This window comes from Hippichthys cyanospilos, chromosome 12, assembly GCF_059441005.1.
Source record: "Hippichthys cyanospilos isolate Australia breed blue-spotted pipefish chromosome 12, RoL_Hcya_1.0, whole genome shotgun sequence".
Lineage (NCBI taxonomy): Eukaryota > Metazoa > Chordata > Actinopteri > Syngnathiformes > Syngnathidae > Hippichthys > Hippichthys cyanospilos.
Window position 1 is genome coordinate 8,794,761 of NC_142380.1, and position 12,718 is coordinate 8,807,478.

Sequence of the window (12,718 nt, forward strand, 5' to 3'; positions counted from 1 at the left end):
TTTCTTTCTTTCTTTCTTTCTTTCTTTCCTTTTCTCTTGTTTTATTTCATATTATCATAATACATATCTGAGTAACGTTGGTTTATTTTTTATTCTTTGCGATGAAAGGAATATTATTGTCAATAAAATGCGCAAAGGGCGCGCAAAAAAAGTCAATGGGGTTCCTTGAAAAAAATGTGCATGAGCGACTCTGTTTTTGGCGCAGTTGGGTTGGTGGCACCTGTTGAGTGAAGACCTGTTGGATTGTCTTTTCGCTCATGGAGGAAATTGAGACTGAATGGAGTTAATGATTGATGACGACTTGAAGTCACTAAATCACGCAAGTTTGCGTGCAGACCCCCGCCCACCCCCACCAGCGAAAACACGTCCATTTAATTACACTTTTGAGGTGTTTTCGGTGATGGTGATTTGCGCTCAATTTTGCAGCAGTCAAATTGCGCATTTAGCGCTTTGGTCACGGCTCTCGAGCGCAAGGGAACGATTCAACTTCCAACCTTTTCTTCTCCTTCACTTTCATCGTTCACAATTGACCCCCCCTTATGTTTTTCCTCTAGCCTCGGGCGCTCACATTCACGCATTATCTGCATGAGGGCATCTCTAAACTTCACATAACGGCTTCTGAAACGAGTTGCCTGCATTCATCATTAAATAAATACACACATACATTTTACATATATTTGTAAAAACATTGTTACATAAAAAACAACGTATTGTAGCTTAATTTTGAATGTAATTTTTCCTCTAAAATCACATTCACCTTCATTTAAGACCAGACTATTTCCTCTCATTAATGTTTATTTGATTTATTTTTTTGGATATAAGTGTATTCTAAAGTGTAAACCCTCAAATATTGAAAATATAATTAAACGTGACGGATGAAATGTTCTGAACTGAGATTTATGTTTAAATAGATGGATGATGTGTTAGCTAACAGCTAGCTAATGAAAATTACCTAATTAGCTAGCAAATGATTTAGCTAACTAGCTAGCTAACAAGTCAGCAAACTATGACAAATATAGTTGTAAATATCAAATGAATGATAGATAGATAGATAGATAGATAGATAGATAACTAGCTTGATTAACTAACTAGATTTAGCTAGCTTTTGCCCAACTACAGCTAAAGAGAGATTTCAAGATGAATAATTATATTTGCTAATGTGCCATGAATAAAACAAAATAATAAAAATGAAGCTGCATACAAAAAGCATCAAATCATGTCAATCTATGGTCTCCTCATAATCTTGTACTTTTTCTCTCAGTGTTATTCACTAACCACCAAGCTAATCAGTTAGCTAACTATGGCTAATGATCCAGCTACTAGATAAATAATGAGATGTGCTAATGTCCCACGATAATAGCACCTAAACAACGAAAAGATAAAGACGCGCCAACAGAATAAAACCTTAAAATCGAGTCACTCAACGCCAGTATCCAAAGTTCGCAAAGTAATAATGAACTCCTCATATGAAGTATTTACATCAAGTAGGTGACAAGCTACAAAGAGCTCACATGCTTTCCTCCCATTCATATACAGAGCAGCAGTATATCTTTCTCGTGTGTCTTTGTGGAAGTAGTTGTTGTTTTTCCCTTTTATGGCTCCTCATTAGAATGTGAAAAGGCGGCTTTGGGGGCGGGGAGGCGGGGCACTCGAAAGAGTGTCTTCTGGCCAAATATTGATTAAGTAGGTGTTTGCAGAGGCCATTGTTGCGGCGCACACAGGCCTGTTGCTCTCTGCCCCTTTCTCCTCCGCCGCCATTGTTGCCCTTCCTCAAGTGCTCACATCAAAGCTGGCTCATTTAGATTTATTTGTCTGGGAAAAGCATCCAAAGTGACGCTGCGCTTTGCCCCGGGCTTTCTGTTTTGGGACCTTAAGCGTGTGCAGAATTTCAACAGAGGGTGTCCGTTTAGCGCAAAACGGGGCCCTCCGTTCGGTTGAGCTCATTTGGGAATGTGTTTTGAGATGCCGTTGTTAATTGTGGGAAATGTGCAGTAGTGGTGATCACATTACTTACGCTTGTGCAGAATTTTGACCATTTTTTGGGCTCATTATTTTTCCACATCATTCTGGCAATTTTTGGGCCAGCGAATGGCACGATCCTGCCAGTGTGACAAACGAAGTGGTTGCGTCATGTTGAACTTTGTCACCGTATGGGTGAAATTTCAGCTCCCTTCTGTCTTCTTTCAATGCTTTCCTTTTTATGTGTATTGAAAAAATGCCACAAGGGTTAAACTTGCATTTTTTTTTTTTTTGCGGAACAGCCAACTGTAATAAATATTTTTGATTTACATGACATTTACATTTGTCCTTGTGGGCCAATGCAAATACATTACAATATATTTTTAGGCTAAATGGCGTAATTGCTAAAAAAGTTGACTTGCACAAGCTCAAGTAAAAAAAAAATGCAACTTTTTACCGCATTTGGCCTACGTTATATCAATATTTCTGAAAACAGTTATGGTTTTATGATTTGTTTCTTTCAATTTGTTTTCCTATAATGCTATAGAGTATGCAAATGTACAAGTCAATATTCACGCAGAAGTAAAAAAAAAAAAAAAAAAAAAAAAGCATTTTATTTGTGCATTTTGCCTACATTACATCAATACTGAAACAGTTTTTGGTTTTGTGATTTAGTCCTTTCAAAATATTTTCCTCTACTGTAATTCTATGGAGTATATACATGTGCAAGTCAGTATCCGGTGGCATTATGGGAAAAATGTTGTGTTTTTAGCATTTAGCCTACAAGTATGTTCAAACATAGTTGCGTTAGCCTGCAAGTACAATCAAAGTTATTTTCAAGTATGCTCAGATGTACTTGCAGGTACTTATAGACTAATGGAAATATGTTCACACAGTTGTTGGCTAAAATGTGATAAAAATAGACTGTTTGCTTATTAGCGTTTTTCCTGCAAGTGCATGTAAAAAATGCTGTTTTTTAGCATTTGGGTTGGATTGCACTAAAATGTATGACAATGTTTTTTAATTTTAGAAACTCACTTATAATCTCACTATGATTTCACAATCTTGTACAAGTCCCTGTGGCAGCATGGGAGATAATGCTGATTTTTTTAGCATTTAGCCAACAAGTACATTCAAACACATTTGCATTAGCCTACATGTACCGTCAAATGTACAGTAGTTGCAAATGCAATATTGAACATGGAAATACGTTCAGGTGTATTTAAGCATTTGAACATTTTCAATTACGTTCAAATGCGTTTGTCAGTTAAAAGATTATCCGACATTAGCAGCGCCACACTTCTGTAGTTTTTCACCATTTCTGTGTTCCCATTTTTTGGAGGGATCGGTTTGGCTACGGCATTTGTTATGTTCATTGTTCGCTTGAATCTTGAACCTAGCTAGCATGCTAGCTGACACCTTTAACGTTTTTGCTATTATACTAAACAAAGTAGTATTCATACTCACCATTTTTTTTACAATCTTGCAACGTGAAGCTGGTAGCTACCACCTTTTGCTAATATGCTAAAGAAAGTAGCATTCATACTTGTCATTTTTTAATCCTGTTACGATTATCTGTCAGCCATCTTGCTAGCTGGGGTTTTCATCTTTTCCTAATATGTTAAACAAAGTTGCTTTCATAGTTTTTTTTCATACATACAATTTTGCCAGTTTGCTAACAAGTTTCCTTTGTAAACTCGATGTAGAAAACATTTATTATCACTTTCTATGCAGTTTACGTGATCTTCTCTGTTTGCGTTTTAGCCTCATTGAGCTAATTCAAGCGTGCCAACAAAGAGGAGTCGCTACTCTTGCAAATACCCATTTATGGCGCGGGGGGAGAGCGGAGAGCAAAAAAAGAAAAGCTCCGAAACGCAAACACTCAAAGGGCTAACTTTTTCTTTTCGGGGGGGAATCCCGCCGTGCCTGGCTGAATGAGGGCTCGCTTCTTTCAAACGTGCCATGGTGAACGCAGTCAACATGTAATAATTGCACTCATTGAGGTGCATTCCAACAATCTGCCGCCTCAATTGTGCCCAAGGAATCACACTTGACCAAAAAACAAAAACATGAAAGATCATGCCAAGGAACCCAGCAGGATTTTGTTTAATGTAAATATGCCGGTAAAGCTTGGAGCGAGCCAGGCGGAAAGCGTAATCCGATTCCAAAAGCTTTGCACTGCAAAAAGTCAAGTTTAAAAACGTAAACAAGCCTTATGATATGAAATATATTCTTATTTTTTTTGTCTAAAAAGGAATAAAAATACCTTTTGTAGTAAAAGAGCCTAAAGAAAGAATGTTGATGTCAAGATATTCAGTAGCAGGCTCCTATTAAGATTTCTTTGCTCAAAACGTTCATGTTTTTTCCTCATAACAAGATGAAAACATGATTTTGAATCATCTTATTATAAGAATGGACTTACATATAAGTATTTGCAGCAAGACACCTATGTTTTCCCACTAATTTATGTTCAATTATATATGAGAATTATGTTAACTTAACTCTTATGGTGTATTTTCACCACACTGCTAGTGTGATAGCTAAGTGGTTGTGCCATGTTGAACTTTGTAACCATTTGGGTGGAATTTCAGCTCCCTAGTGTGTCATTCATTGCGTTCGGTTTGATGTGAAATTCCGTTGATGTACAGTTCAAAGGATTGAAGAAAATACCACACAAGGGTTAAAATGTACCTTATCTTGAGAAATACTCACTTGAATTTGATTTGCAAATTTCTGACGTTTTTGCTCTCGGATTGTTCCTAAAAGCATTTGAAAAATAGTCATGAATTTGATTTTCTCGGCGCGATTTTTTAACCACCTGCAGACCATTTTTGCGTAAAACAAGAAATTTTGCTTGTTTTTTTTTCTTGTTTTGCGTCATGATCATGGGAGAATACAAACACGGGCAGGGCGGCACTCTCGTTGAGGGCTGATGACGTTTTTTGAATATGGGATGCTTAGCGAGACGGTAGGTCGTGGAATGTCGGCGCTACGGCTACAGTTGCATTTTTCCTCTCAGGGCAAGGATATTGGACACATTTAGATGTGGGCCTCTCGCTCCCTGTCTACGGGGCTTAGAATGGACGTTTTGTCAAGTGGGCTGATGGGAAATAAGAAGCCAAAATGAACAGTAGCTTTTGTTGTTTTTTATTTTTTTGGATCATTTTTCTAGCAGTTTTCGCGTTGACGTAGAGTACCAGTCGAAAGTTTGAAAACACGAGCAGTTATCTTCATCATTAAAAAATAGATTAATGCTAGTTTTTGACACTTTTGGGGAATTAAACTTACGGCCGGGTCATATTGACCCAGATACATTATTGCACTTCTGAGAAATGAACGTAAAAGAAACAATATATCAGATTTGGGTTATCAGAAATGTGCTTCATCCCCATTATAAAAGGGTGTGTGCACTTTTGCAACTACATGATTTTCCATTAATCGTGACTAAAAGTTCAAAAGGATTCCTCTTGGCCACACTTGAGCGGCGATGTGTAGAATTTTTCCAACCGCGTTGTAGCGAGGGAACAAGATTTTATCATTGGATGCGTATTATGTTAATAAACAAGGTTCTGATAAACAGGAAATTATTCATTTGTGTATACTTTTGCAAAAGCAAGCAGTTTGACTTTTTACTCTGTGCCGTATGTATACAGTGATGGAATGCCTTCCCACTGTCCCTCTTCTTGTCCTATCTAAACATACTTCACACTTTCATTGGAAGGATTCTCAAGATTTGCCCCCCAAAAAAAGAAAGAGGGAGCGAGCGAGAGAAAGCAAGTCCACCGGAGCTGATCTGCAAGTGAATGCGGCCGCATGCTTCATTAGCGCTTCTTTCTGTGTTGTGGCACCAGCATTGTGATCCTCCCAATATTAATTCAAAGGACAATTAATGAATTCAGGCCAACTTTGAAGTCATGGGCCGGGGTCTTGCCCCGGGCCGGCCCCCTCGGCGCTGATGTACTCTCCTCGCCATTCTCCCCGCTAACCCCGGAGACACCCAAAAGTGGCTGAAAGAGAAGCCGTGAGCAAAGGAAGGTCAAGGAGAGGAGCCCCGCTCTCCATTTCCTTGCCAGTGTTAGCCAAGCAAAACTCTCTGATGGGGTGGAGAAAGGGGGGGAGAAGGGGGTCGGGGTGGGGGGGGGGCGGGAGGCTTTGCAAAGAGGAGCACAATGGGATAGTTAATTGACTAAAGCCAGACAGCGTTGTCAATCACTTAACTTTGTTTAGCTTCCCTTCTTTTTTTTTTCTCGCGCTTTTTTGCGTCTTGTGGATGTGCCGCCAGTGTTGGTTCTATCCTCAAAGTAATTGTCTCACGTGGGCGGCGGGATAAACGTGGATGCCAAAGGGTTGCCAAAATACGGACAAAAAGGGACCAACCCAACTTTCGAAGTTACTTATGTCGAAACCATAAAACAACACTTTTTTTTTTGACAAAAGAAAAATTAGCTTATTTATATACAAAACAACCCAATTTCCTAGGTTGTTTTCTGGGTTATTTATGTAACCTAAAATGTTAGGATGGACCTCCTCTGACCCAATATGGGTTATTTTTGGCCCACCTGTTTACTCAAAACACAGTTGGATTAAAATCCAATTTTGCCCTAAAAGCGACCAACCCAACCGCAAAACAACACATTCTGACTTTGCACCATAAAATAAAAAAATCTTTGGGTTATTCATATAAGCCCAAAATTTAGGCCCAATATGGGTTGTTTTTGACAAAGGTTAAATTAAGGTAACTCTAGTTTGCTCAAAAAGGAATTGATCGATTCCTTTGTCCATATTTGGTCATTTTGTACAAAACAATATCAATGAATTGACCACAAAATCATCTCAGTCCCCTTTTGACCAAAACATTGGATATTTGTTGATAAAGTGTTTTTTCAAGGTTTTTTTTTTGGTCATTATTTTGCTCTTATTTTTTTGGTACAAAGCAACCACAAGAATTTTTTTTTTTTTTTTTTTTAATTAACCCAAACATTGGGTCGCATTGACCCAAGTAGCCAGTCGGTCAAATTTTCACCAACCTGCTCTCAACTAAATATACCTCCACCTGCTGTTTGTTTGATAGTGCCACTGACTGTATCTTTGACAAGAATAAAAAAAAACAAACTTGTTGATAAATTACAAATATGTAAATACACCTGAAAGTGAAGCCATGGTGCAAACAACGTAAACCAATTTCTAAATGATCTAAACCTGAAAGTCCACTCTTTTTTAAAATCAATTTGAACTGTCATCATTTAACCTGCAGAAAAAAGGGAAGGTGAGGGGAATGCGAAGCTTGCTTGTGAAGTGGACGTGGTGGGTCAGCGGGCGAACTGATCTCTGCGGCAGGAGTGCGCAGGAGCTGTGAAAAGGTCAGAGGCTAAGCGAAGGTCACTTGACTGCTAAAACTATCAGGCCCCATGGAGGAGGTTACAATAATGTTTAGGCCAGGGAAGAGTGTCGACCGGCCGTGCTGCTTGGCTCTCGTCGGAGTACCATCAGGTGCAACCAGTGCTTTTTTTTATTTTTTTTAAGTACGTTTGTAATTCTGCAAGAGAAACCGTGTATCTATTTTTTTAAGGAACATGGGTTTAGGGTGCTTGGCTTTTCATAAATAAATGTCCCCATAAAATGCAATTTATTGGCATATATATTAGTTTTGTTTCCTTTTCTTCATGATGCATTTCTTTTATATATATATATATATATATATATATATATATATATATATATATATATATATATATATATATATATATATATATATATATATATATATATATATATATATATATATATATATATATATATATATATATATATATATATATATATATATATATATATATATATATATATGTATATATAAATGTATACAACACACACAGCGTGACATACTTTAGAGATATATGTAACTATTTTGTCATGTAAAGATTGCCTCAAAATGTGCTGGTGTCCCCACTGGGAGCCTTTATTGAGGTCCCTTCAGGCAGTCGATATCCCGCAAACACAAGCAGGCTGGTTAGCATCCATTTGAATGGGACGTGCCGCCTGTTGCCTCTGTGAAAGTGTGCCACAAGTGGAACTAAATAATAATGTGCGTCAGCCATATTAGACAAGGTGGCATCGGCCGCCAGCTCTTTGTGGCGCGCCAAGTGCCCCGGGACATTTTCACACCATTTTTTTTTTTTCTCTGTCCATCATCATCAGCATGGCCGGCCGCTTTCCCATGCAGGCAGCTGCAGGTTCCTGCACGGGGGTTCTCTTTAGCAAGTCAAGAGAGCAGCCCACTTTCAAGCCCAGCTGAGCCTAAAGGCTGTCACTCGGCTATTCTTTTCCTCCCATGCATCTGCTAGTCGGGCCTGCCAATATTTGATTCAATGTGCCGACTCGCACTTTCACATCTACATCCTTGGGCAAATAACTAGTTCATTTGTCACTTCTGCCCTTTGTTTTGCCCCGCCAGCACATGTCAGCGGCTCAATTACCTTGTCCATTAACAAGGCTTGGAGGGAGGAAGGGCAAGGATCGAAAGTGGCCCATATGCTCTCTTTCTCTTTGCGTCACTATCACTCCACATTGATTTCTAAACCTGATTCGTACAGGAGGCTTACTTCTGTAATAGTCTGAACAAAAACTGAAAAATATTTTAGCAAAGGGATTTCGCACCCCTGCTTGTGTGATAACTAAGTGGTCGTACCATGTTTGACATCTTGTCACCATCTGGGTGAAATTTCAGCTCCCTTGGGTCGTCTTTCAATGTCTTTCCTTTGAAACACTTTTATGTTAAGATTTAAGGATTGGCCAAAATACAGCACAAGGATTTAAAAAAAAAAAATGAATAGAAAGTCACATGCAAAGGTTGCTCCAATGAGATTATATTATACTTAGGGATACATTTTTTGTTGCAATAGCTATGACAACTGCTTTAACTAGTTTTTCACCGCAACATTAATAACCCTTTTAAATCCTAACTCTTTCAATCCCAAAGACTTGATTTTGACATTTTTTTTAAAGAGTACAGACATTAAATCCCAGGTATTTAAGTATCGATTTAATACTAAAGTATTACATATTAAATACTTAAGTAGCTGGGATTTAATGTCTGGACTCTTAAAAAACGTTAAAATCCGTCCCTGGCTTTGATTGAGTTGAGTTGAGTTAAGTACTCAACTACTACTGACTACTTCAAGCCTCTACATCACTGAGGAGGGTGTCCACAAAGGTAGCCGTTCTTTTGATGTCCTCAGGGTTCGGTCAGAGTCGCCAGAGGTCTCCAAAGGTCACAAAAATATCACCAGAAGTCACCCTACTTTTGCCTGTACTTTTCTTGTCGCAAATAATTTTGAACACGCTCAAAAATGATTTGCAACAAGAAAAACATTTGTCTGGTTCAGACACCAAAAGAGTTCCAGTTTGTTTGTTATTATGAAAAAAAAGTAAAAATTGTAATATGCACTAAAATAAGATTACTTTTCATTGGATAACAACACTACTATTGTTGAGGTAGCTATGACAGATTTTTTTAATCACCTTTTGAGCATAAAATCATTAACCTTTTTAAAACTCATTTGATACCAAAGATGTATTTTTACGTTGTTTTTTTAAGAGTCCAGGTATTCAAGCTTTATTTGAAAAGAAAACGTTTTTTTCAAATATTTGGCTAATGAAAGGCCTAAAAATGTCTGTAATAAGTAATTGATTACTTTGGGTACTTAAATACTAAGTAATTGACTACTGAGTGGTGAACGCTTGCGAGTGATGCTGCTCAGCTGCTACTGCCTTAATTGCCCTTAGTGAATAAATACAATGAAATCGAATTGATTTCGACAATGGCGCAAACTTGTTGATTTCAGCCGATGCGAAATTTCCCCGATCAATCCAGTTGTTGCATGCTCGCTCCGAGCCGATTAACCCGCATCTTATAAATGTCTGTTTTGCGGATAAATCAGCAGTAGCCTCAATTTCCGCCCCCGCAGTAATCATCTATCTTTCTATTAAGATTCCTGTCGGCGCCGCGGCCAAACTGTGAGCGGCCATGAAGTATTCTCAGCTCCCCGGAGCTTTAGCCGTGGCGTAAAATCTGATTTGCGTGTTTAAGTAAGGAGGGCGAGGCCTCCCTTTGTGTGTTTACTATCCTCTTCTCCTGCTTGTTATTTGGGAATGTGTGGGAACAAATTCGCCACTGCGTGCGATCCGCTCGGGAAGGCGGCCACGGTTGCGGGGACGCCCGGGCGCGGGGCATCTTCAGGTGCCGCCGAACGACCGACCCTGCCCCCAAAAATGCCGATGCCCCTCAGGCGGTGCAGGAAGGGGGCGAGGGGGAGCTCCCCCTGCTGTGCCCCTTCGCATCCCCCGGTGGCCCTCCATGGACCCCTTTGTGGTCCGGCCCTCCATTCCCCGGCTCCCCCTCCCACCTCCTCCCACTCACTCCCCTGCTGGGCAGGTGACAGGCCCCTGAATGCGGGCCCGGGCGTCCCTGATGGCTCCTACAGATGGAGCGTGGTAATCGCTCCAATAGAGGCCTGCCACTGGCTTTTCCCTGCAAAGATACAAAGGCTTGGCCACATCACTTCCACATAAAAAAAAAAAAGTCCAAGCGAGGAAGAGCGCAAAGCAAAGGATGACAAAAGCAACACTGTCATCCGCCATTAGGATTCCGCCAGTGATGGAGTTTTTTTTTCGAGTTTGTAATAATAAAAAAACAAGCACCAAGAGGGGGAAAAGGAATAAAAAAGGGTAAAGGAGGCAAATCCACCCCCACCCTGCGGTTAACATGACTTACTGTGCCAATAGGGAGCTTTAGGACCTCCTTTTCTCCTCCTACAGGAAGCCATTCTTCTACCGTTGCTCTTACTTTTCGGACTTTTTGTTTGCCGCTAATTAAGGAATGTTTCAAATCCCCACCAAAAGCAAAGTGAATGTTTGAAGAGTATCAAGTGATGTTTTTCTGCAGGCCGCAGCAACAAACCACAACCTCGTATTCCCGAAGTGTTTGAGAATTCGGACAGTTGCCCGCGCTAGCCCTTATGTCAGCATGGCAAGTTTTTCCTACAATGTAAAAACAACTGGGTGACCTCAAAATTTTAGGGAAGCGTGGATCTGATAAAGTAGCCTAATCAGTTTTGACAAGTACATATCCATTGAAAAGAAATGCTATATTTAACCAACATGCGTTTGAACGTATATACCGAATATACTTGCAAAAAGGGTTTGGATGGTCTTCTAGGCCAAATTAAAAAAGTTAGTCATTTTTCTCCTACTGCCAAAGTGAATTGACTTGCACAAGGAAAAGTAAAAAAGCATAAATACATTTTTTAAAGCATTCGGCTCATATAAAACCAATATATTTGAAGACATACTGAACGTACTTGCTAATATGTACAAACTTACGTTTAGACCAAATGGTAAAAACATAGCAGTTTTACTTTAATGCCAAGGTCTATTGACTTGCACAAGGGCAGGTAAAAAAAGCATAAAAACATTTTTTTTAAGTATTTGGCTGACATAAAACCAATATGTTTGAAGATATACTGAATGCACTTGGTAATATGTACAAACTTACATCTAGACCAAATGGTAAAAACATAGCAGTTTTACCTTAATGCCAAGGTCTATTGAATCGTGCAAGGGCAAGTAAAAACATTTTTTTCAGCATTTTGGTAACATGAAACCAATATATTTGAAAATATACAGTATACCGAACGTACTTGTCAATACATTCAAACATACACTTAGGTTAAATGCTAAAATCATAGCATTTTTTTTTCCACATTGCTACGGTGTAATGAATTGCGCAAGAGTAATTAAAATAAACAAAAAACCTTTTTTTTTCAGCGTTAGACCTAAAACTGGTATTTTTGAACGTGTATACTTTACATAAATGCAAATGCATTTGGACGTACTTGTATGCTTAATGCTAAAAGCATAGGAGTTTTTCCCATATTGCCAAGTATGTATTGACTTCCTCAAGGGCAAAATAAAGAAGGAACAAGCAATTTTTTTTTTTTACTTCCAAATACGTTCAAACCTACTTTTAGGCTAAAAGCTACAAGTCTGGTGCGGCCTAGCCATGACAAAAATGGATTTTCTCTAAAGTTTTTGTTGTTGCCTCTTGGTCCTAACACGGTGTGGCTTAGAGTCTGAAAAATGCGATCCATTTTTATAGCCCCCAAAAATACAAGTTGTGCGTTTTGCAGTGTCTGAATTTGATAAAGACCTCTCAAGAACTCTCAGAGCACAGCAGACTTCCCCGGGCCCAAATGCGTGTGTGATGCCTGGTCAGACGCGCAGCAGCAACCAGCACAAACATTTCCTGCTCGGCTCCTGGGGCACGGGGAGATCCCCGCAAGACCCCCTCCTCTCTCCTTGGGCCATGTCTGACTTGGCACTTTTTAATTAAAGCTTTCAATCTGGAGGGCCGAACGAAAGCGAGGAGCAGGAAAGGGCCCGAGCAACCTCCATCCCTCGGCCCCTCTTGTTTCGCAATGTCCAAAAGGTGCAGTGAACCCTCCTCGTGATCTTGGAGAGGTCCCTCCGGAGTGGATTTGGGAGTGGATTCTTTCTCTCTGGAGTCCATCTGTGTGGGACACATTGTGCCAGACAGCGTTCTTTGAGCGAAAGCCCGCAAAGACTAAGACGGAGCAGATGCATGTTTGCGACGGAGAAAGAGAAGGGGGACCGCATACGTGTAATCGGGGACAATAGCGGCCTGTCACGCCAGTTTGCGAAGCCTAATCATTATTTAATAGACGGCTGTACCCCCCTCCAA

General features: G+C 39.7%; 1 protein-coding gene across 1 annotated transcript in view; it reads left to right on the forward strand.

Moving 5' to 3' along the window:
• The window catches only part of LOC148414749 (paired box protein Pax-3-like), a 53,730-nt gene that overhangs the window by 25,617 nt on the left and 15,395 nt on the right, over positions 1–12,718 (forward strand). The gene's annotated exons all lie outside the window — the stretch shown is intronic.